At 37.0% G+C, this 23,897-nt stretch overlaps 1 protein-coding gene across 1 annotated transcript in view; it reads right to left on the reverse strand.

Moving 5' to 3' along the window:
* The window catches only part of SMURF2 (SMAD specific E3 ubiquitin protein ligase 2), a 110,737-nt gene that overhangs the window by 80,349 nt on the left and 6,491 nt on the right, over nt 1-23,897 (reverse strand). The window lies entirely within an intron of this gene.

Raw genomic sequence — 23,897 nt, forward strand, 5'->3', positions numbered from 1 at the left:
ATGTTTTCAGTCATGTCCAACTCTGCAACCCCATGGACTGTAGCCCACCAGACTCCTCCGTCCATGGAATTTTCCAGGTTAAGAATACTGGAGTGGGTTGCCATTTCCTTCTCCAGCAGATCTTCCCGATGAAGGGATCAAACCAGTATCTCTTGCATCTCCTGGATTTGCAGCTTGGTCTGTTTAACACCAAAAATGGTCATCCTTCCAGATAGTCTTGGGAAAAATCTAAATGGTCAAAATGAATTTGTTTCTTTTTTAGTTTTAATTATTTCATATTTTGAGAAGGGTTAAACATGACTAGAATTAGTTATTAACCATTTATTTAAGGACAGAATTTCCCCCAGCATACCTTCACAAAAAAATGGTCAAAACTGTTGAAGAGACACAAGTTATGTTTGTGTATGTGTAGAACCTCTGTTCAAGTGCATAATGACATGCACATTAAAACAGAAAAGATGTACATGAGAAACACTGTAAACTAACTATACTTCAATAAAAAACAAATTTTTTTAAAAAAGAGCCTTCAATCCAAAATGCTATGAGACTTCACTTTCTTTTTCGTGTTTTATCACAGAAATAGGTTTTCTAGGCTTTCTTTTCTCAGAAAAATGCATCCATTATAAATGGAATCAACTCTGTGGGAAAACTTTAAAAAAAAAAAAAGCTATACAGATAGAAATTACTGCCCTCTAAAAGCTGGATCATTTCAGTATCATTAAAAATAATCCAAATATTTAAATTACTGTCCTTATAATTTAAAATTAGGAACAAAAGGAGGTCTGTATGCAATTTTATACTTAGAAGGATGATTTTTAAAGTCCATGCCTGGGTTCAGTCTCTGGTCGGGGATCTAAGATCCCAAAGCCACTATCAATCAGTGTGACAATCAATCAATCAGTCTATGACATAGTAACAGCAAGAAAATGAAACAAAATTACAATCAGTGAAGATTCATCAAAATTTTCTTAAAAAGTTAAAACCTAGTATAATAATTCATTATGTCAGTTCCATAATGCTAGGTTTCATCTTTATGTAGTATTAAATTTGAATCTCATCACAACAATTTTACTATTTAAAAACTTTTGTATGGCAAAGGTTACCACAAAACAAAGTCAAAAGAGAAATGACAGAAAAAAATATAGAACAGAGAACTAATATCCAGAACATATAAAGAACTTCTACAAACCAAGTAGAAAAATTTCAGACAGAATAGAAAAATGGTTAAAACAATATAAACATGGAATTCACAGAAGTTAAAGTGGCAAATAAGAATATGAAAATATGACTGCCACACTATGAATCAAAGAGATTAAACTTGAAACAAACATTATGGTAGTATTTTTAACCCACTGAATTGGCAAAAATTTTAAAGATCTGTTAAAACTCAGAATTTTCAGGGTATAAAGAAACAGACTTTTTCTTTTTTTTAAACTATTCATGGCTATGAATGTAAATTAATTCCTCCTTTCTGGAAAGCAATTTTGCAGTATCTGACAACAGTCAAAATCCAATTACCCTAACTCAGCAATTCCAGGAATATATTCTGTTGAAATACTAAAACATGAACCAAAAGATGAACACACAAGGGAATGCCCCAGTGGTCTAGGGGTTAGGACTCCAGGTTTTCACTGCCAAGAGCCCAGGTTCCATCACTGGTTGGGAAACTAAGATACCACAAGCTGCCTGATATGCCCCCTGCAAAAAAATGCACACACAAAAATGTTCACTGGGTAACTATTTGTAACAATTAAAAATAAACAACCTAAATATTCAGCAATAGAAAATAAGCGCCCTCTACTTTTAATTACTGCCTAGTATTTTAGATTATCTATTCTATCTGAAAGTAAAAGTGTTAGTTGCTCAGTCATGCCCAACTCTTTGCAACCCCATGGACTGTAGCCCACCAGGCTCCTCTGTCCATGGAATTCTCCAGGCCAGAATACTGGAGTGGGTAGCTGTTCCCTTCTACAGAGGATCTTCCTGATCCAGGGATTGAACCCAGGTCTCCTGCACTACAGGCAGGTTCTTAACCATCTGAGCCACCAGGGAAGCTATTTTATCTATTCTATGGTTAAAAAAGAATACCTTCAAGACAAATTAAGTGAAAAAAGCAAGTCACTGGACACTTGGTAGAATATGATTCTATTTCCATGTTTTATTAAGAAAAATATATTATGTGAGTGTATATAAGCCAAATGCACAGAGCAAATCTAGAAAAGTTATACATACACTGAACTATATGAACAGTAGTTACTTCTGGGAAGACAGTAAGATTAGCTACTACTAGGAGGAACCTACACTTCTTACTCCATGTATTTCTATATTGTTTGAAATTTTACAATGAGCATATAGACTTGTGTAACTGAAAAACAATGATATTTCCGTATTTTTAAATAATTTATACTTCACAAATTTGCATTATAAAGTAGAAAACATAGTTGCAGTTTTTAAAAATAAAACAGCCAAGAGTTAACCTAAATTATTATATTTAAGTAATAAATACTTTCTCATTCTGCTGTCTTGTTTAAAAGCCTCTGAACTGAACACAAGCTGCCAACTTCTACTTCAAAAGCAGACAATATCTGCAATTTGATTCAACTTAACATTTGTTATAAAACCAGACAGGCACAAAATCTAAGTATATTTTTGCCACAGGTCCTTAGCGTGTTTGTTTTTATATTACATATGTATCTAATGTCCAAAACTCCAAGGTGATTAGCATAATACTGCAAAATGGAAGCTACTGATTTTTCTGTGATTTTAAGAAAAATTTTACTAGGCAAAACAAAGCCTCAAGAATATACAGTATTATTAAACTCAATTGCCATTAGTATATAAACATAATTCTCAAACACATACACACATCCCCTCAAAAAATACATATTAACTGTGTGTGTGTGTGTCTGTGTGTGTGCGTGCGCGCTTAGTTGTGTCCAACTCTTCTGTGACCCCATGGACTACAGCCCTCCAGGCTCCTCTGTCCATGGGATTTTCCAAGTAAGAGTACTAGAGTGGCTTGCCACTTCCTACTCCAATATTAACTATACTAGTTGGCAACTATAAAGGAAACATTATAACAAGCTATAAACACAGAGCTGTCATAAAACTATCCTTCAAATTGAAATTTCAAACACAGAAAAAAGTACTCATAAAAGTATTTCAAATAGATAACCTTTATAGATTATCTGAACAGAGAAAAATACTCATTATAGAAAGGGGTATCATACTGCTTTTGTAGCCCCAAAAGGGAGGGGCTATTTGAACTTGTTTCCTTACAATATAACCTAACCTACAGCTATGAAATTCCATATGTGTGCTTCTATTTCATACAGAAGTATACATTTTTAGGGTTCTGAGAAACATGTTAAAACTTTTCCAGTTACTAAAAAAGATTTAAGTCCAAAAATCAATTGTCACACTAGACTAAAGCATCTCAGCACTATTTTTAAAAATGAAAAGCATTATGGAAGAATTCTGAAGTACAGATTAGACATCTTTCCTGCCCTGAAGAATTTCATAGTCTAGTTGGGAAGCCGGGACTGAGAAACATAAAACAACTACTATCAAATTGATGCTGAACAATTAGTTCAAAACCACCAAAACATTTGTAGCCAGCACAAAAGACAGTCCTAAAATAGAGTTCAATTAACAGAACAAGTATTCGTCAAGCACACATGTATATGAAGGCACTGCGTTAGTCACTCAGTCGTGTCCAACTCTTTGCGACCCCCACGGACTATAGCCTGCCAGGCTCCTCTGTCCATGGGATTTCCCAGGCAAGAATACTGGAGTGGGTTGCCATTTCTTTCTCCAATGAAGGCACTATGTGTAGAAAATAAACACCGTAACTATGTTATATCATCCAGCAAGGCACAAACAGGCACAATAGAACGCGTTAAGTGCCTTAAGTACAAAGAGTTCTGAGATTCCAGAGGAAAGAACTCAAACTAGCTTCTAATTTGAAGAAGCTCTACAAGGGAGGTATAACTTTAACTGAACTCTAGGCTGGGTATGGTTTTTAACCAATAGAGATGACACTAGAGAACGGATAACCCAGGAGGAAGAAACAAAGGTGAAATTTTAAAATGAAAGGGGCAAGCTATATGAGAGGATAAAAAAGAACACCTTTTTTAGATGTTTTAAAGAAGTTCTCTAGAACCAAGGGAAAAGATTAAGACTTAAAAGGCAGACTGGATTAATTATTGGAACGGCTTGAATGACAAGCTAAGAAGTCTGGATCTTATCCTGTCAACAAAAAGGAGATACTAAAGGTTTCTGAGCAGGAGAAAAACCTGATCAAAGTGAAGCTCTAGGTAAGATTAACCTGACAGTGATATCCAGAATTAGCTGCAGGACAAAGGTCTCAAAGCAGAACAACCATTTGTTAACTACAGCAACCATCTCAGTCTGACGTAATAGGGACTGGATTATGGTAGTGGAATGAGTAAGAACGGGAAAGGAAGGATAGGTTGAGAGATTTCAAAGAAAAAGTAGGGCTTCAGAATGAGGGCTGGAAGAAATGGGGAATTAACTATACAGGAAGTTTCCTAAATACAAATAAGTTCTGTTCTGAGAATGCATTTATAAGTCCAATTTATTCTTATGTCTAAAGTTAGCCTGTTCTTAAGTCTAAAGTACCCAGCTAACACAACTAGCTATATAGTATATAGGTTTATAATACTTTTCACACAAATGATACATAAAAACATAGAACATTTTTAATCTTAGAGTATAGTACCTTGAAAACTATAGTAGAGTGGAACAGCAGGCATACAGGGACTGACATTGAGTGAACAGGCAAGAAGAGTTACGGACTGGAGGAGGGAAAGGAAAGGGGAGAGAGCAGAGTTGAAGGACCGTCAGCCACAGGGGACGGAGGAGAAGCTGCAATTTCACTCACACCTGACACTGAGGGAATGCACGTTTGTATCTTTGAAAGTTCACAACTTGAAGATTTGCATGTAGGGAACTTACTGTAAATCTAAAATTCCTTATTTAAAAATGTTTACTACTATGTAGTAAACATTAAAACTGTTTATCCGACTCCCTATCGGATAAAATCCAGACTCCTTAGCCTGTCATTTAAGTCACTGTACAATCACACCTCAGGTACTCCCCTTTCTTCCCCTCCCTACTCTATTGTACTGGCGTCCCTGGTGGCTCAGCAGTAAGGAATCCACCTGCCAATCCAGGACACACAGGTTCAATCCCTGGATCAGGAAGAGCCCCTGGGGAAGGACAAGGCAGCCCACTCCAGTATTCCTGTACGGTAGACCCTGTGGATGCGGAGGAGCCTGGCAGGCTACCACCCATGTGGCCACAAAGAGTCGGACACAACTGGGCACACACACAGGGAGATTCCTTAAAAAACCGAAAACAAGAGTTACCATCTATTCCAGCAATCCTACTCTGGCATACATCCAGAAAGGAAAAGAAACTAATTCAAAAAGAAACATGTTCACAGCAACACTATTTACAACAACCGAAACACAGAAGCACCGAAATGTCCACTGAGAGCAGACTGGACACAGAAGACGTGGCACACAGACACAGCGTGACACTGCTCAGCTGTAAGAGAAGAATGAAAGATTCATTTGCAGCAACATGGATGAGCTTTTGATGATCATACTAAGTGGAGTAAATCAGAGAAAGACAAATATCATATATCAAGTATGTGTGGAATCGTAAATGATTCAAATGAACTTATTTACAGAACAGAGACAGGGAATTCCCTGGCAGTCCAGATTCGCTGCTTTCACTGCCCGGCCTGCGTTTGATCCCTTCTTGGGGAACTAAGATTTCCACAAGTCACATAACACAGCCAGAAACAAAACAGAAACAGACTCACAGACACAGAAAACAAACTCATGGTTAACGAAGAGAAAGGGGAGAAAAGGATAAATGAGGAGTTTGGAATTAACAGACACACACTACTACATATAAAACAGATAAGCAACAAGGACCTGTTGCATAGCAAAAGCAGCTATAGTCAGTATCTTATAATAACCTAGAATGGAAAGAATCTGGAAAAGTGTGTGTGTGTATGTACACAATATATAAAACTCAATCACTCTGCTCTACACCTGAAACTAACACAACACTGTAAATCAACTATAGTTCAATTTTTTTAAAAAGAAACTGTTTAGGGAGTAGATGGAAATTAATCATTTCCCTGTACAGTCTTTTGTACAATTTGCCATACATATACATTTAGCTTACTCAATGTTTTCAACTTCTAAAAATCATGCATAAGAGATAAAAAAAAAACAAAACTGAGTAACAACCTGTTTCTTCAAGACACCTCAAAATCAATCACAGTATCAGACCAAATCTTAAGCCTTTTTCTTTCCCCCCCTCCAAATTTTGGCCTCACAGCAGAGCTTACAGGATCTCTGCTGACTGAGCAGGGAACCCAGCCACTGCAGGGAGAGCACCACCACCACCAGACCACCAAGGAACTCCCGCGTCCTGAGTCTTGCTTCTTCAAGGTTCAAGCCAAAGAACTACCCCAAGGCAACACTCATCTTTCTCCTCCTTACTGTGTAGCAAAGTTTGAAACCTTTAAATAGAGAAAAAGGGCAAAGAAAGTCCTTGACTGCATGTCAATATAATTTTTTTAATAATTTTTTTTTTTAATTTTGGAAAAAGAAAGTAACATTCCCACTAAAACACATTTCTGGGCCACATACTATTAAAAAAAGAAAATGTTTCAATATAATTCCAAAATGTAAGATAATGTGAGTAATGATTTATTTTTCTAAACAGTGATTTTCTAAATTTCTAAAATGTTTCTGTATTATTTTATAATCAGTTTTTCTTAAACAATGTTACAAACTGACAATAATCTCAACCTTAACAATACATCCTAATGGACTTAAACTGAGGACTGATTATTTAATAAATAAGCTTAGATTTCTCCTTTTTTGCTTGATGCAGATTATACAAAGTAAGTCCCTGCCCCCAAGGGGGTTTCAGCCTAGTAAGAGACAAAATATAGCCTAAAATTCAGTAGTTGCTCAAGAGAGAAGTCACAGAAAGATACACTAGTCCTTAAGTTTTATTTCCAAAATCAACTAAAAGCTTAGGAATGTGTTAGTTGCTCAGCTAAGTCCAACTATTTGTAACCCCACAGACTATATAGGCTACCCACTTCAGTATTCTTGCCTGGGGTCGAAAAGAGTCGGAGACGACTGAGAGACTAACACACACTTAGGAATGTATGTTCTACCCTACACTTATTTAAGGCTTCAATGCTAAAATGCATTTAAACTGAAATTCAAACTACAAGAATACAAGACTCCGAAACAATCATTAAGATATTACTAACCAGGACAGAAAAGGAGATTTACATTCCAGAAAAAATTCAACACAGTAAATTAAACAACCCAAGTTGTCTCCCTAAACATTCATTCAACAACTGCCCCACCTCAAAAAAATATAAAATGTGTGTGAGATGCACCCTTTAATCTTTTAAAAATGTTTCTAGAATTTCTATTTTTCTGTTTTTCCCTTTACAAACAGAGAAGTACAAAAGTACATCATTTTATTCTTCATAATGATGAGGACTATTTGAAATGTCTCATTTTAAGTTAGTCATTTTTTTTATTGCCGTATAGTTGCTGTACTCAGATGCTCAGTCATGTCCAACTCTTTGCACTGCATCCCGGCAGGCTCCAATATCCACGGGATTTCCCAGACAAGAATACTGGAGTAGGGTGCGATTTCCTCCTCCAGGGGCTCTTCCTGACCCAGGGATTGAACCCAAGTATCCTGCATCTCCTGAACTGCAGGCATATTCTTTACCAGCTAAATCATCAGGGAAGCGTTATGTAAGTTACAGGTTTACAGTTCAGTGATTCACAATTTTTAAAGGTTAAACTCCACTTATAGCTATTATAAAATATGGGCTACACTCCCCATGTTATACAAAATATCCTTGTCGCCTATTTTATACCTAAACAAACTTCTTAAAGGTCTACATATCCCAGGTTAAAGGTAATTTTAGAGCTTGGTTCTCAGCCAGCTCTGAAACTTGGGTGTTTTCTATCAGCAAGTATTTTAGCAATAAAGCCATAAGGTAATTGACAAAAGTAAAGAAAAAAGAATCTGACAAATAAAAGTGATCAATGGGACTAACAAAAGACTATCAAGCTCAAAATTCTTTAAACGTGCCGTGTCTCTTACCTGCAAAACTGTCAGACACTAAAAAAATTGATAATGTCTGTCATTGGCAACTTTTTTTTTTTTTTTTTTGCAAGTTTGGCTTTTGTTTATAAATAAGAGTCCCAACACAGACCCTCTTCCAAGAAAAAATACACAAATGCTGGATAGCTTCCAGAGTCTTCTTCCCTGGACTTTAGGTGTACAAGACTTCCCTTTCTCTCTCTGCCTTTCCCTTTGTGTGCAAGGGCATATACAACCACCCATGTATCACTCTTTAATAGTATGTTCCCTCATTTTGATGGACATATCCTTCAGTAGCTTCCTAAAAAAGGTTAAGTAGAAAAAATTGGCGGGGGGGGGGGGGGGGGCCGTGGGGGGGATCTGGCATGCCTCATCATGCAGCTTTATTCTGCCTTCATACTTGATGAGCAAATGGTTCTAGGCTAGAAGTCCTCTTTCCTCAGAATTCCAAAGGCACTGCTCAACTGTCTTCTCAGTTCTGATACTGCCATTGAGAGTCAGTGCCCCCTCTAATTTTCCATGTTCAAGTGACAGTTTAAGGAGTGGTGAGGCCCGTCTCCCCCACCAAGCAACTGGTACCTTTCACTGGAAGGTGTCTAGCAGGGAGACTAAGCTGCTTCATTAGACACTGAATACCAGCATTTATCAGGGCTTTCTCGGGAGCTGTCCAATATTTTCCAGAGAAGACTTCTTCATAAAGGGGAACAGATTTAACTGGGTGCTAGTGTTGGTGGAGCTGAGCAGTACAGGGAGGCTGGGGAAAAGTGTTGCCGGTCCCCTCATTTTCAGGGGAGCATTTCTCCCCTCCCTATCTTCCACACTACCAGGTATCCCTGGCGCTTGGAGTCAATCTGGTTAACTTTCTCCACAAAATGTCTTTAACTTTCTCTGAGGATTGAGGAAGAACAGTCACCAGGTTGCCTGGAATAATGTACAGAAATATAGAACCTTTGACAGATTTTAAATCATTTCTCGTTTTCAGCCTCACATCTCATCTGCACCCCCCAAAGAAACCTGGTGACTCCAATCCCTGAGTCTTTTCATGAGATCTCAGATATAAGGTAGCTGGAATACAGCAACGATTTGGCATGCCCTCTGCAACTACTTTATATTCTACATTCTCTGCTAAATCACCTGCTCCAACCCTCTTCCTTCTCCCCCAGATTTTCTGACATCACTTATTTGCCGTCTCCTCTTCTGTTTTTTTTTTTTTTGCTCTTATAGGTGTATATGCTATTTTTACCCATTTACTATCACTGAATGGGGTTTGGGAAAGAACAGAAATAAATGTTTGTTCAATCCCCCATGCTTAAAAAGACAGCACAGTACTTGAATCACTTTTATTTGATGCTAATATACATCCCAGGATCATCCAGGTTTTGTGGAGCCTGGAGTTCATACAGTTTGGGGGCCCCATTTTAGAGTAAGAATACAAAATTACGTATGAAAGTATTCAATTTTGAATGAGAAATCATAAATTTGAACAAGCTGATAAATATCAAACATTATAAAAGCCAGAAAAGAATACTTTTGCTAACTGACAACCCTATAAAATCTCTTTTTCCTAGTTTTTTGGCTGCATACTCACTGAGTGCCTCTTCCCCTGTGACAGGGGACTTTCTACAATTTGTTTTGAGATAGCTGTCACATAATATAAAATTCACCATTTTAAACTGCGCGATGTTCCCAATGCTGTACAACCACCACCCCGATCTAACTCCAGAAGGAAACCCCACACCAGGGAAGCCACTCCCAATTCTGCCCTCCCCCGTCGCCGGGCAACCACCCATCCACTTCCTGCCTTCACAGATCTTCCAACTAGAGTCATACAATGTGTGACCCTTTGTGTCTAAGCTTCTTTCACTCAGCACATCATCTCTGAGGTTCATCCATGGTGGCACATGTATCAGTGCTTCATTCCCTTTTAGAACTGAATAATACTCCATTATATAGATATACCACATTTTATCTATTCATCAGTTAATGAACATTTGGTTTATTCCCACCCAACTACTTTGCCTATTACGAATAATGTTACAATGAACATTTGTGTACAAGTTTTTGTGTGAACACATGCTTTCAATTTTCTTAGTTATACAGCTAGGAATGGAATTGTTGAGTCACATGGTAATTCCATGTTCAATTTTTTGAGGAACTGCCAAAATTTTGCCACAGTGGCTCAACCATTTTACATTCCCACCAACAATGTACGAAAATCCCTGCCAAAGCTTGTCCTCTTCCCACTTTTTATTACAGTCCCCCTAATGGGTGTGAAATGGTATCTCATTGTGATTTGCATCTCCTCTAGTGACTCACAGTATTGAGCAACTCTCCACAGGCTTATTGTTCACTGGTCTATCTTCTTGGAGAAATGTCTATCACGTCCTTTTCCCATTTTGTGTTTATGTGTTTTTTATTGAAGTATAGCTGACTTGCATTCTTGTACCAACCTCCGCTGTACGGCAAACTGACTCAATGTTACACATATATTCTTTTAATATTCTTTTCCATTATGGTTTATCCAGAAAGACCGGATGTAGTTCCCTGTGCTATACAGTAGGACCCTGCTGTTCATCCACGCTAAATGTTAAAAGTTTGCACCTACCAACCCTAAACTCACAGTCCACCCCTATCCCTCCCCACCCTGCCTTGGCAACCACAAGTCTGATCTCCAACCACAGACGTATGTTTATTTATAGACTCTCAATTCTATCCATGGACCTATTATGTCAATCCTTATGCCAATACCACACTTTCCCATGAGTTTTATAATGTCATTTTCTATAGAGATAACAGAAAAATAATTCAATCCTGTCTCTAGCATAGCTGAGCACATTTTTTTGCTGTTATAAAACTTAGAAACTGAGTTTCTTTTAGCACAGGGCCATTATTGGTAATGTTATGTAAACTTTTAGGACTGTGGCCAAACTTGGGGAAACGATTAACTATTCTTTTTCATATGAAGATTTAAGATTCAGAAGAATTTTTCACGAACTGGCCTTTTGGCATCAAATCCTATTTTTCCTCCACTAACTAAGTATTTCAGGTGCCAGATGCCATGGGATACACTCAGGTCACCACACCACCTCCAGGACTGCACATTTATGTCACAGTGTCAGATGAGCTAACACAACGTGCAGAACTCCTAGACACTAACCTGTACTAGTTTGGCTAGCAACACCTTGACTATACATGAAGAGACTGAGAGACTACCCATAAACATATCCCGCTAAAACCCAACTAAGTGTATCCCCGGGTCAGTCTCCCCAAAGCCAGATGCCCAAACTGCCTACAGCCATTCCAATGCCACTAACATAAGGAGAAAGCAGCATGATAGAAGGCAAATCAGTGTAAAGAGAGACTGCAATCTTAATTGCTTGTGGTTAAGACATCTTCGCAACTTCATATGTGACAATGTACAGGAAATACTGTTTCTTGATCTGGGCACTGCTTATATAGGAGTGTTAGGCTTGTGAAAAGTCTTAAGTTGCAAACTTAAAATTTTTGGCACTTTTTCTGTATATATACTAATAAAACAATTTTTTAAAGTGATCATGTGAACTCACTGCCAGCATCTCTCCCACGCCCTCGGATAGAATCCTGAAAGTTAAGCATCACTGGTTTCACAGTAAGTGCAAGTCACTCAATTGTGTCTGACTCTTTGTGATCCCATGGACTATATACAGTCCATGGAATTCTCCAGGCCAGAATACTGAAGTGGGCAGCCTTTCCCTTCTCCAGGGGATCGTAAACTCACATCTAAATATAGCAAACTAGACATCACAAGATGTGGTTTCTAGGATGACCCTGGAGACTTTGGTACTGCCAACTAGCCATAGACTTAGAGAAGACACACATGACTTCCCTGAGCGAGTTATTCACATAAAATGGAAAAGAGGTTAGACTATAAACTCGAAAACATCTTTGGGGTAGTAGGTCTTCCAGGAAATACAGAGTAACTCCTAAGTGTTTAGTATTATTCTAGCTGAATGAAACACACACAGTCTCTGCCCTGCAGAAGCTTCCAACCCAGTACTGATAAAACCGGAGGAAATCTAAATAAAATATCGATTTTAGTTACAAATAATGTCTCATTACTGATTAACTGTGACAAATGTAACATACTAACTTAAGATTACTTAGTAATACAAGAAACTGGATAGGGAATATATAGAAAGTGAAAAATCTTCACAATTTTTTCTGTAAATCTAAAACTAATCTAAAATTTAAAAAAATAAAACTAATCTAAAATTTAACGTTTTTACAAAGACAATAAATATTTAAATATGAATAAATACAAAAAAGAAGTAAATATGAAAATAAATTACAGCAAGTGCTCTGAAGTTAACAGGATACTGTGATAGAGAATAATGAAGGTAGAAATTACTTTAGACAGTATTTAGGAACTCTGAAATGATAAACTGACAGAAAAAAATCGTAAGTAACTAGAGAAAGAAGATTACTAAAAAAAAAAGGGGGGGGGTTTGCTTCAGGTGGGAAAGAGATTGGTCTTTTCAAGAAATCAAAACACAAAGTCACTAAAGCATAATGAGCCAAGGAGAGACAGGGCCAGATTATACAGGATCTTGTGCAAATAATGTCTATTTCATTCAATGCATAATGGAAAACCACTGGAATGTTTAAGCAGTAGAGTAAAATAATCCAATTTACATTTTTTTTTTTAAATGAAACTCCTCCATGGAGAATTGATTATAAAAGGTTTAAAGAAAAACAATGCAGACCTGATGAGGGAGCACTAAAACTCTTTGATTATTAGTCCTGAATTACAATATTTTTTCAATATAAAACTCATTCCAGAGAATTAAATAATTTAATTCACATATTTTCATCAATTTATTTTATTCAAGTAGTGTCTGCCTTCTTACTTCTCACCAGTCTGCTTCTGTTTCCACTGAGTATCTGCATCCTTTATAGAAATTTTACCTTTGGATATTAATAACAAATTACCATAGCAAATTATCATCAGCTCTTTTAGAAATTGTTGAAAATTTCTATGCCATTTGTTAAGTTCTCTGTAATAAAATTCCTGGAAACTTCAAAGGCAGAACATAACTCAATTATAAATGCTGGAAAATAGTATCAGATCTAGTCAAGGCTATGGTTTTTCCAGCAGACATGTATGGATGTGAGAGTTGGACTGTGAAGAAAGCTGAGCGCCGAAAAATTGATGCTTTTCAAACTGTGGTGTTGGAGAAGACACTTGAGAGTCCCTTGGACTGCAAGGAGATTCAACCAGTCCATCCTGAAGATCAGTCCTGGGTGTTCACTGGAAGGACTGATGCTGAAGCTGAAACTCCAATACTTTGGCCGCCTCATGCGAAGAGTTGACTCATTGGAAAAAACCCTGATGCTGGGAGGGATTGGGGGCAGGAGGAGAAGGGGACGACAGAGGATGAGATGGCTGGATGGCATCACCGACTCGACAGACATGAGTTTGAGTAAACTCCGGGAGTTGATGATGGACAGGGAGGCCTGGCATGCCGCGATTCATGGGGTCACAAAGAGTCGGACACGACTGAACGACTGAACTGAACTGAGGATACCAAAGAGCATGGAGTCCAATCCAAAAACCAAAAGTAGCAGCAGCAGAGGTTGCGACCACTGTCACCTATAATAACTTTTTAAATGACTGTAAATTCTTTTCTTCTACTTTTTTCATCAAGAGATACAGTCAATGCTCTTTCCCCTTGAATCTAGAAGAGCTTGTAAGTAACTTGCTTGTAGCCAATAAAATGCAACAAGGACTTTCTAAGGCTGAGTCAGAAAAGAAGATGGAGCTTTCCGCCTTCTTTCCTGACAATTCCTCCCGGTACCCTGAGCCAGTCATGTTAGCAGTTACACTGAAAACCACATGGAAAGGCTCGCAGATGACCTGAAGAGAGAGAAATGCCCAGCCAGCCACCATCTGAATAAAAATACATGACAGACCCTGCGCCAACACCACCCAACAGAGCCCTTTCCAAACTTGTAACCCACAGAAATCACGAGAGAGAAAAAAATTACTGCTTGTTTTAGGCCCTTAAGTTTTGGAGTAATTTTTTATGCAGCAATTCTAACAAGCCTTTACAGCAAACAGATGATAACTGGTTCAACTAACTGGGGGGAGGGAAAGAATCTGGCTAGCAACAAGGGTGTGCTTTCTATATAGAGACCAGCTTTCATTTAAGAGACTTGAAAAAGCTATGTAATAACCCAGAGAAAGTCTAATAATAAGTAAGGCATAGTCTACCTGAAATCAATATAATTTTATGGTCTTACAGCCTCTACAGATTCTTTCCCTGCATCATAATTCTCCTATAGCAAAAGAAAGTACATAAATACACTTACCATGCCACTGAGCTCAGACAAATCAGTCTTCTGTTATAATCCTAAATACAGAAGTTATCTATTATGGCCTAAATTAATCCCTGGCCTTTCTTCAATCAAAATGAGTAAGTCAATTACTGCAGAAGCATCAAAACTGCCAAACAAAGCAAAAATTATAGACTTACTCTTCTGAACTAAGAATCGACAACACATTACCACTATGTAGAACAGATCTTTTAAATTATGTATTTTATTCATCACTTTCTTTAAACTTAACAAATATCTAATAAGCACTGTGGGTAGGCAAATACAAGTAAGAGCTAGTTCATAGCTACAGAGAGGAGTTCACAGTGCTATAAGGAAAACATCAATACAACCAATGAATTTTAAGTCAATATAATAAATGATGCAATGGAGTATGCTAACGTATTCTAGGAATATAAGGGTGTTCTGTGTATTTCTATTTGCTCCTTCAGATCATTCTCCATCCTTTAATTAGCACATAGTATCCTAGGAGGCTGACATTTATGGACTATATTAACTGGCCTCGCTTACCCTTCACCTTCAAAGTGGGTTCAGTAAATGAGAAGCAACAGCAAGGGTCTCTCTGGGTTCCCATGACTACTCTCTCCCTTTCCCTTTCTTGCTCAAAGATGATGCAACTTCCTATCACTGCTAGTCCCAAGGTGCTGCACCATTCCTAGTTGGATTCCTTTAATCCTGCCCATTCATTCTAAGTAATCTCTTAAGGACATTCTCCTTCATCTTTTGTGAGAATGTTATCTGTCTCTATTAGGACCCTACCTGTTAGAGAGGGGCACCTAACTCAAACTGGGAAAGTCTGGGATGACTTCTCAGAGGAGATAATGCTTCAGCTGTCTTAAAAGCCTAGTAGACTGGGCAGAGCAACTAGGTTAGGATGAAAATATTGTAATTGTAATAGTGTCTCAGGAAACAGTACCATCAAAATTTGGGAGATATGAGAAAATGTGAAGAACAGGAAAAGAAGAGGAATTCAGAAGGTGGAATACAGGCATATGATGGAACACAGGCATGACGGGAAACAAGGCTAGAAGCAAATCATACAGAGTTCTCAGATGCAGGTATTTAACAGACCTGGTTTCTATAATAAGCAAATTCAAAACAGAAAGGTGAGCAGGGGTCAATGGCCTATACTTTAAAGGGACTTTAGACATGCAACCAAATACAATGTATAGACCTTTCCTGCATCCTAATTAGAACAAACCAATTATTTCTGGTGGCTCAGATAGTCAAGAATCTGTCTGCAATGCAGAAGACCCAGGTTTGATCCTTGGGTCGGGAAGTTCCCCTGGAGAAGAAAATGGCAACCCACTCCAGTATTCTTACCCGGAGAATCCCTTGGACAGAGTAGCCTGGTGGGCTACATCCATGGGGTCACCAAGAGTCGGACACAACTGAGAGACTAACACACACACACTTATTCAAAAGGCGGGGGAGGAGATGAGGAAAAGAATCAGAAATGCATCATTTCATAAGATGGATGAAGTTTTATTTTTAATTCATTCATGTGTCTATCAATAAATGTTTATTGAAAATATTTTATTTCAATTTCTCATTTTTATAAATTCAAGTGCTAAGAAAGCTTATTTTTATGAAAAAATTTTTTAATGACCAACTAGCAACTTGATCGAGTTCCTAAATTAAAGTGGTTGAAACTATATGACTTGTGAAAAGGTGTCACTCATTGGAGTCACTGCCTTCTCAACAACCTCATCAATATACCGACTTGTCTCTTAGGTGGCCTGGAAAGCCTCTTAACCCAGGATGATATCATTTGGGATGGTCAAGAGATGTGCCTTTCTTTTATAAAGAGAAAGGAAGAAAATATAAAAAAACTAATCAACTTTAGAATCTAAAAATTAGGCTTCCTTGAACTCCCTCAAAAATAACCACAGGCTTTCATTCTTTTATTTTACCCTCACTGCATGTACCATTAACTCTAGCATTGACTGTTCAGTTACTTCATCCATCAAGTCTTGTCTCTGCTTGTTTACACTGCAGATTCCCTGAAAGCAAGATGAGGATCCAAACTCTTCCTGAAATCCCAAAACCTACCCCTAAGGGTAAGTAAGGTGCATGTAAGACTCTCAAAAATGATCACGGAATGAATACATAAATATTTCATCACCATTCCAAGTCCTCTCTCTAGTTAGAGAAAAAAGATTTAAGATAACTAAACTGGAAATCAGAAAAACTTGAAATAACATCACCAACCTATTTTAAAATAATAAAAAGAGTAGTTCACTACCTAAGTTTTCATATCTACCTAAATTTTAAAAATTTCAAACTAAGAAATAGAAGGGACTGCCCTATAGCTCAGATGGTAAAGAATCTGCCTGCAATGCAGGAGACCCAGGTTCAATTCCTGGGTCAGGAAGACCCCCTGGAGAAGGAAAGGCAACCCACTCCAGTATTCTTGCCTGGAGAATCCCGTGGACAGAGGAGCCTGGCAGGTCACATGTAGTCCATGGGGTTTCAGAGAGTTGGACATGACTAAGCAACTAACACACACATACACATATACAGGAAATAAAAAACTATAATGTATAAGGATTCATATTTCATTATGAAAGACCTTTGGTACAACCAGCCTTACCTCTATGGAACTTAAAAAGTTGTACCAATTGTTTCCTCAAAAAAATCTATTACTATTATCTTTGAAAGATTCAAGAAAAAAAATTTCATCAGATAAATATTTCACTTTCACTGGTTTAGAATATCTATAGTCAGGATCTGAATAGCAATTAAATTAGATAACAAATGAGAACAAGTTAAACAAGTTAAAACTATAGAGCTCTGAAAAAATATTATCTTCCTAACACTGACAGACTTGTTACATATGTGAATTTCTTAGGTGACACTGCAAAAACAAATCTTTTGCATTGAATATCAGACTGATCTTCACTTTGTAGAGAAGTAAACTTTGCAGAGGATGGTAAAAGATTACTATTCATTAAGTCAAATACTAACCTAAGTGAGTACTTCAGTCCTCTATAACGTAACATTGTCAAAATTTACTAAGGCACAGACATCTGTTAATTCAGTAATAACATCACAAAGAGAGACTATTTGTTTCAAATGAAGTCCTCTTAAATCATGTAAGCATTTTTTTTTTCAATTTCACCATTCTTGAATTCACAAATATTTACCGAAGATACACTATGTATCAAGTACTGTGTCAGACATGGTATTTTGAATATATCAAATACCATTTTACTTTAAAAAAATCTTTTTCATGATTCTTCCTTTACAAAACTCAATTTTTAAAAAAGTTCTTTCAACCTTATTTATAGAATTAACTTCATATGATTCTGAATAACCAATCAATAAGTTTTCTACTTCACAAGAAAAAGTTAAAGCCTGAAGACATAAGATCATACAAAAATTAAAAAATGAATTAACTACCAATGTTTGCAATTCTAATATAACGAAAATAATTTGGGGGGCTTCCCAGGTGGTGCCAGTGGAAAAGAACCCACCTGCCAATGAAAGAGGTGTTAAGAGCCGCAGGTTCGATCCCTGGGTCAGAAGATCCCCTGGAAGAAGGCATGGCAACCCACTCCAGTATTCTTGCCTGGGGAATCCAGGACAGACGAGCCTGGAGGGCTATAGTCCACGGGGTCGCAAAGAGTGGAACACGGCGGAAGCGACTTCGCACACATGCACGCATTCTTCCTATACATGTATTAATAACATACAGTTTATATAAGGAAGTTTATCCTAAAGCAAGGATTTTCACTAGAAGCCAGCATCACCTTTGATAGTTTCTAATTCTCCAACTCTCTTTAAGAACTCTTATTTACAACTTTGAGTTTCAGTTTTACAAGTTTCTTTTACTCTCTGTTGATATCTACCTGTGCAGAAATATCTCCACCTACTGGCAAGAGATGAAACTACAGGCAATTTTTGAAAGTATCAGCAAAAAGTTATTGAAGATGATGTGGATGGAACCAATTATATATATATATATAAATATAATTATATATATATTTTTTATATATAAAAAATAGATAAACAGTAAGAACCTGCTGTATAACACAGGGAACTCTACTCGATACTCTGTAATGACCTAAATGGGAAAAGAATCTTAAGAAGAGTGGATATATGTACACCTATAAATGACTCACTCTGCTGCACAGCAGAAAGTAACACAACATTGTAAATCAATTATACTCCAACAAGAATTAATTAAAAACAAAATAAAACACACTATTTGCATTAAAATGTCAAAATACATTAACATAATACTTGAATACAGCTTGAATAGTATTTTTCACATACATTATTTCTTATCTAGCAGGATCCTAAAATAAATAACACTGTCATTTTAAACGTGTATTTATAACTAAAAAGCATAGGCACCAAGAGAATAAGTGATTTGCTCAAAGATACAAAGTTTATCAGTGGCGTAACTAAGATCTGAACCCAAATTTCCTAGCTCCAAGCTCTATACTTTGCACAACATCCCAACTGCCTCCAACAGTAACAGTAAATAGGTCCATGTTGCAAATGTCTGCTTTACGACAGTTTCCAGGAATACATTGTGGTCAAATTAAAAACTCTGCTCAGATTTTAATAAAATTTTCTTCCATATTCAGATGGCCAAGAGGCACATGAAAAGATGCTTAACATCGCTAATTATTAGAGAAATGCAAATCAAAACTACAATGAGATACCACCCTCATAACAGTCAGAACAGTCATCATTAAAAACTTTACAAACAAATGCTGGAGAGGATGTGGAGAAGAGAGAATCCTCCTACGCCACTTGTAGGAATGTGAATTGGTACGGTCACTATGGAAAACAGTACAAAGCTTCCCCAGAAAGCTAAAAATAAAATTACCACATGAGGGCTTCCCTGGTACCTCAGCACTAAAGAATCCGCCTGCCAGTGCAGGAGACACAGGTTTGATCCCTGATCCCGGAAGATCCCGCATGCCACAGAGCAACTAAGCCCATGTGCCACAACTACTGAGTCTTTTAAAAACTCAGCACAGCCAATAAATAAATAAAATTATACAATTACCGTATGATCCAGCAATCCCATTTTCTTGGGCATACAGCCAGTTACAACCCTAATCCAAAAAGATACACACACTCACTCCAATGTTCATAGCAGTGCTCTTCACAGTAGTCAATACACAGAAATAATCTAAATATCTATCAACAGATGAATGGATAAAGAAGATGTGGTACATATATACAGTTGACTACAACTCAGCCATTAAAATAGAATGAAATAATGCCATTTGCAGCCACATGGATGGACCTAGAGATTATCAGTAAAGACAAATACCATATCACTCACTTGTGGAATCTAAAATATGATACAAGTGAACCTAATCTACCAAACAGAAACAGGCACACAGTTGCCAGGGGGGGAGGGGGCTGAGGGAGGGAAGGAGTGGGAAGTTGGAGTTAGCAGATGTATTGAATGAATAAACAAGGTCCAACTGTATAACACAGTCATAACTCTGTATATGACAAGCCACAATGAAAAGAACAGGGGAGAAAAGAATATATACACACACACAAATATATATATATAAAACAGAATCACTTTGCTGTAGAGCAGAAATTAACATGACAAATCAACTATACTGCAATAAAAAATTTTTTGTCTTATAGAAAAATGCTCATAGAATAAGTTTTAAAAAAATGTAATTCAACTCACATTTAACAAAACAATTATAATTATATCCTTTCTTTGCTACTGCCACATTTTAGACATATTTATCTTTTATCCCACCTTTTTCCAAAAATTATTTGAAGGGACTAGGAGCTGTAAATAGCAAACTTTATTAAGTCATGCTTATTGTTATTTACTTTCATCAGTAAGAGACAAAAATAATAAACTTCTTAAAGATTCATAATAGAATTTTAAAAAGAAAAACAGTGAGCCTAACCTAGGTTTGTTCTGATTTCTTAATACTTCCATTCATGGTATTACAGAATTTAAAAAATTAATGTCTGACACATGTCAAGAAACTGACAAGTATTTGTTGACTAAATAAATGAAATAATGGCTCCAGACCATTACAAGATTCTAAATCATTATGGGATCCTACATTGAAGACTCAATTATGCTTATTAAACTCTTTTCAAGATGTTTGCAAAAAGTTTAATCAATGTGTGAAATCAGAAGACTTATGTTAAAGCTACAGTAATAAGAAAGTGTTAATTATAAACAATAAACTTACAAAGAAAAGAATGCTAGATAAAAGGAACAGAACAGAGTCCAGGAAGAGAACATATATGTTGTCAACTGATTTTTAGCCAAGGTGCCAAGACAATTCAATGGAGGAAACAAAAGCATTTTAACAACTGGTGCGAGGAAAATCGGCTATCCATGAGAAAAAAGAAAAAGAACTTGACCCTTACTTATCACAGCAAATTAAAAAATGAACTTTAGGAAGGTCCTAGACCAAAATGTAGGGAGAAGGCAATGGCAACCCACTCCAGTACTCTTGCCTGGAAAATCCCATGAACGGAGGAGCCTGGTAGGCTGCAGTCCATGAGGTTGCTAGGAGTCGGACACGACTGAGCGACTTCACCTTCCCTTTTCACTTTCATGCATTGGAGAAGGAAATGGCAACCCACTCCAGTGTTCTTGCCTGGAGAATCCCAGGGACGGGGGAGCCTGGTGGGCTGCCGCCTATGGGGTCGCACAGGGTTGGACACAACTGAAGCGACTTAGCAGCAGCAACAGACCAAAATGTAAGAGCTAATATAAATATAGCAGAAGAAAACACAGAAAATCTTTCGAACTGTGGATTAGGAAAAGATTTCTTATATTCAACATAAAAAGCATAAACCATAAAGAAAAAAACTGATGAATAGGGCTTATTCAAAATTCAAAACTTCTGCTCTTTGAGACACTATTAAGGGGAGGAAAAAGCCACATACATATTAGGAGAAAATATCTGCAAAACACTTATCTGATAAAGAACCTATATCCAGAATACAAAAAGAATTCTCAAAACTCAGTAAGAAACAATCCAATTTTAAAACTACGAGCAAAAGATTTGAAAAGATATTCACCAAAGATACACAGATGACAAATAAATCTATTAAAAGATGCCTAACACTGTAGGTCAGTAAAGGAATTAAAACTAAAACTATACTTAAGTTATCTCTACACATCAATTAGAATGGCTAAAATCAAAGACTGACAACAGCAAGTGCTAAAGTTCTGGCCAGGGTTGGGAGCAACTGGAACTCTCAGACGTTTCTGGTAGAAAAACAAAAATGGTACAACTTTAAAAAACAGTTTAGCAGTTTGATGTTTAAGTTAAATACATACCTACCATATGATCCAACAATCCTAAATATTTACCCAAGAGAAATAAAAACATGATCAGAAAGAGAAGTGTACACAAATTTCCTTTATGATGGCTTTACTTATGATGGCAAAAAACTGGAAACCGATGTCTGGATATTTGTGAATGCATATGTTCTTTGGAAGGACTGATGTTGAAGCTGAAACTCCAATACTTTGGCCACCTGATGCGAAGAGCTGACTCACTGGAAAAGAACCTGATGCTGGGAAAGATTGAGGGCAAGAGGAGAAGGGGACGACAGAGGATGAGATGGTTGGATGGCATCATCGACTCGATGGACATGGGTTTGGGGGGATTCCGGGGGATGGTGATGGACAGGGAGGCCTGGTGTGCTGCGGTTCATGGGGTCACACAGTCGGACACGACTGAGTGACTGAACTGAAATAAAATGGGGTATGTGTGCACAATGCAAAATTTTTCTGGAATAAAAGGAACAAACAACTGATACACAACTTGGATGGACCTCAAAAGCACTACACTAAGTGACAGAAGCCTGACTCAGAACACTACAGACTGTTTGGTTCCATTCACACAAAACTGGAGGAGAGGCGAAACCACAGCCCCAGAAAGGGAAGCAGCGGCTATCAAGGACTGGGGATGGTAGGAGACTGGCTGTGAAAGGGCAGGAGGAAACTTTTGGGGAAGAAAGAAATGAGATTTGTGCAATCATTGATGTAGGAATTCCTACCTAAAATCAGCATTTATTTTAAAACTAAGTTTTATGTCTGCTGTGGATTTTTAATAAGAAACCAGACCAAACTGCCAAACTTAAGACACATGCTGAAATTTCTAAATTCTTATCAAATGCAATTTTTAAAAGTCAATGCCTTTAGAAGTGATTCTAAAATAACTAATATAAAATTCTTCACTTTGTTCAATTCATTATATATTAGTGCAAAACTCCAAACGAAAAGAAAAAAAATTTAGTGTTAACACTCAACTGTAAAAAATGCCATATACTCGGGATTTCCCTAGTGGTCCAGGGGCTAAGATTCCATGCTCCCAATGCAGGGGGTCCGTGTTTGATCCTTGGTCAGGGAACTAGATACCACATGTTACAACCAAGACCTGGTACAACCAATTAAATATTTTTTTTAATGCCAAATACTGATATCTGGAAAACTAGCACTAGTGAAATATTAGTAGGCTCAGTGTTCAGCAAAGTCACTCTAATCAAGCAAAGATAGATATGACTACAATCCTAAATACAAACCAATAACTAAGGTTAGAAAACACAATGACTATGCCACAAATATAGATTAGCTGGAATTACATTAAAACATAGGAAGAAAACTATTAAGCTAGTCTAGGCAATATAAACAAAAGTTCAAATAAACATAAAAACACTGCAAGTTTCTAGGTGGAAAAATGAAATACACTTAAATGCCTCCTTTTCCCAAATTAATGGATTCTAATTACAATCAATGAATTTGTTTTTAAATTTAACCATTTAATTGGAGTTAACTTGGAAGAGCAAATAAAAAGAGCAAAAATATTTTTCTGGTACAATGAGAATATTAAACTAAATTATAAGCTATAATAATGAAAAGAGTATGGCACTGAACAAGAGCTCACCTATTGTAACTAACGTATTAACATAACAAAAAGGTAATCACATCACTATGGAAAGGAAGAATTGGTTAACAAACAATGATGAGATGACTGAATAACAATTTGGGGGGGGCAATATCTTCCTAAATCATTTTTAAAAACATTAAAATAAAACGTACTTAATATTTACTAAGCCTCTTGAAGAAAAGGGCTTCCATAAGTATAAAAGACAGAAAGAACAAAGGGAAAGTTGGACAGATTTGATTCCTTAAGTAACAAATTTATTCAAAATCACTTTTCTTCCAAAAATGATCAAAATTAAAAGTCAAATAACAGACTAGGGAAAATGTCTGTAACAAGTATGACAACAGATTAATACCTTTTCTAATTCTCAAGCAGATCACCCAAGAAAAACACAAAGAGCCTAACCGATATCTAGGACAAGACCAA

Source organism: Dama dama, chromosome 5 (assembly GCF_033118175.1).
Source record: "Dama dama isolate Ldn47 chromosome 5, ASM3311817v1, whole genome shotgun sequence".
In the NCBI taxonomy this organism is placed as follows: domain Eukaryota; kingdom Metazoa; phylum Chordata; class Mammalia; order Artiodactyla; family Cervidae; genus Dama; species Dama dama.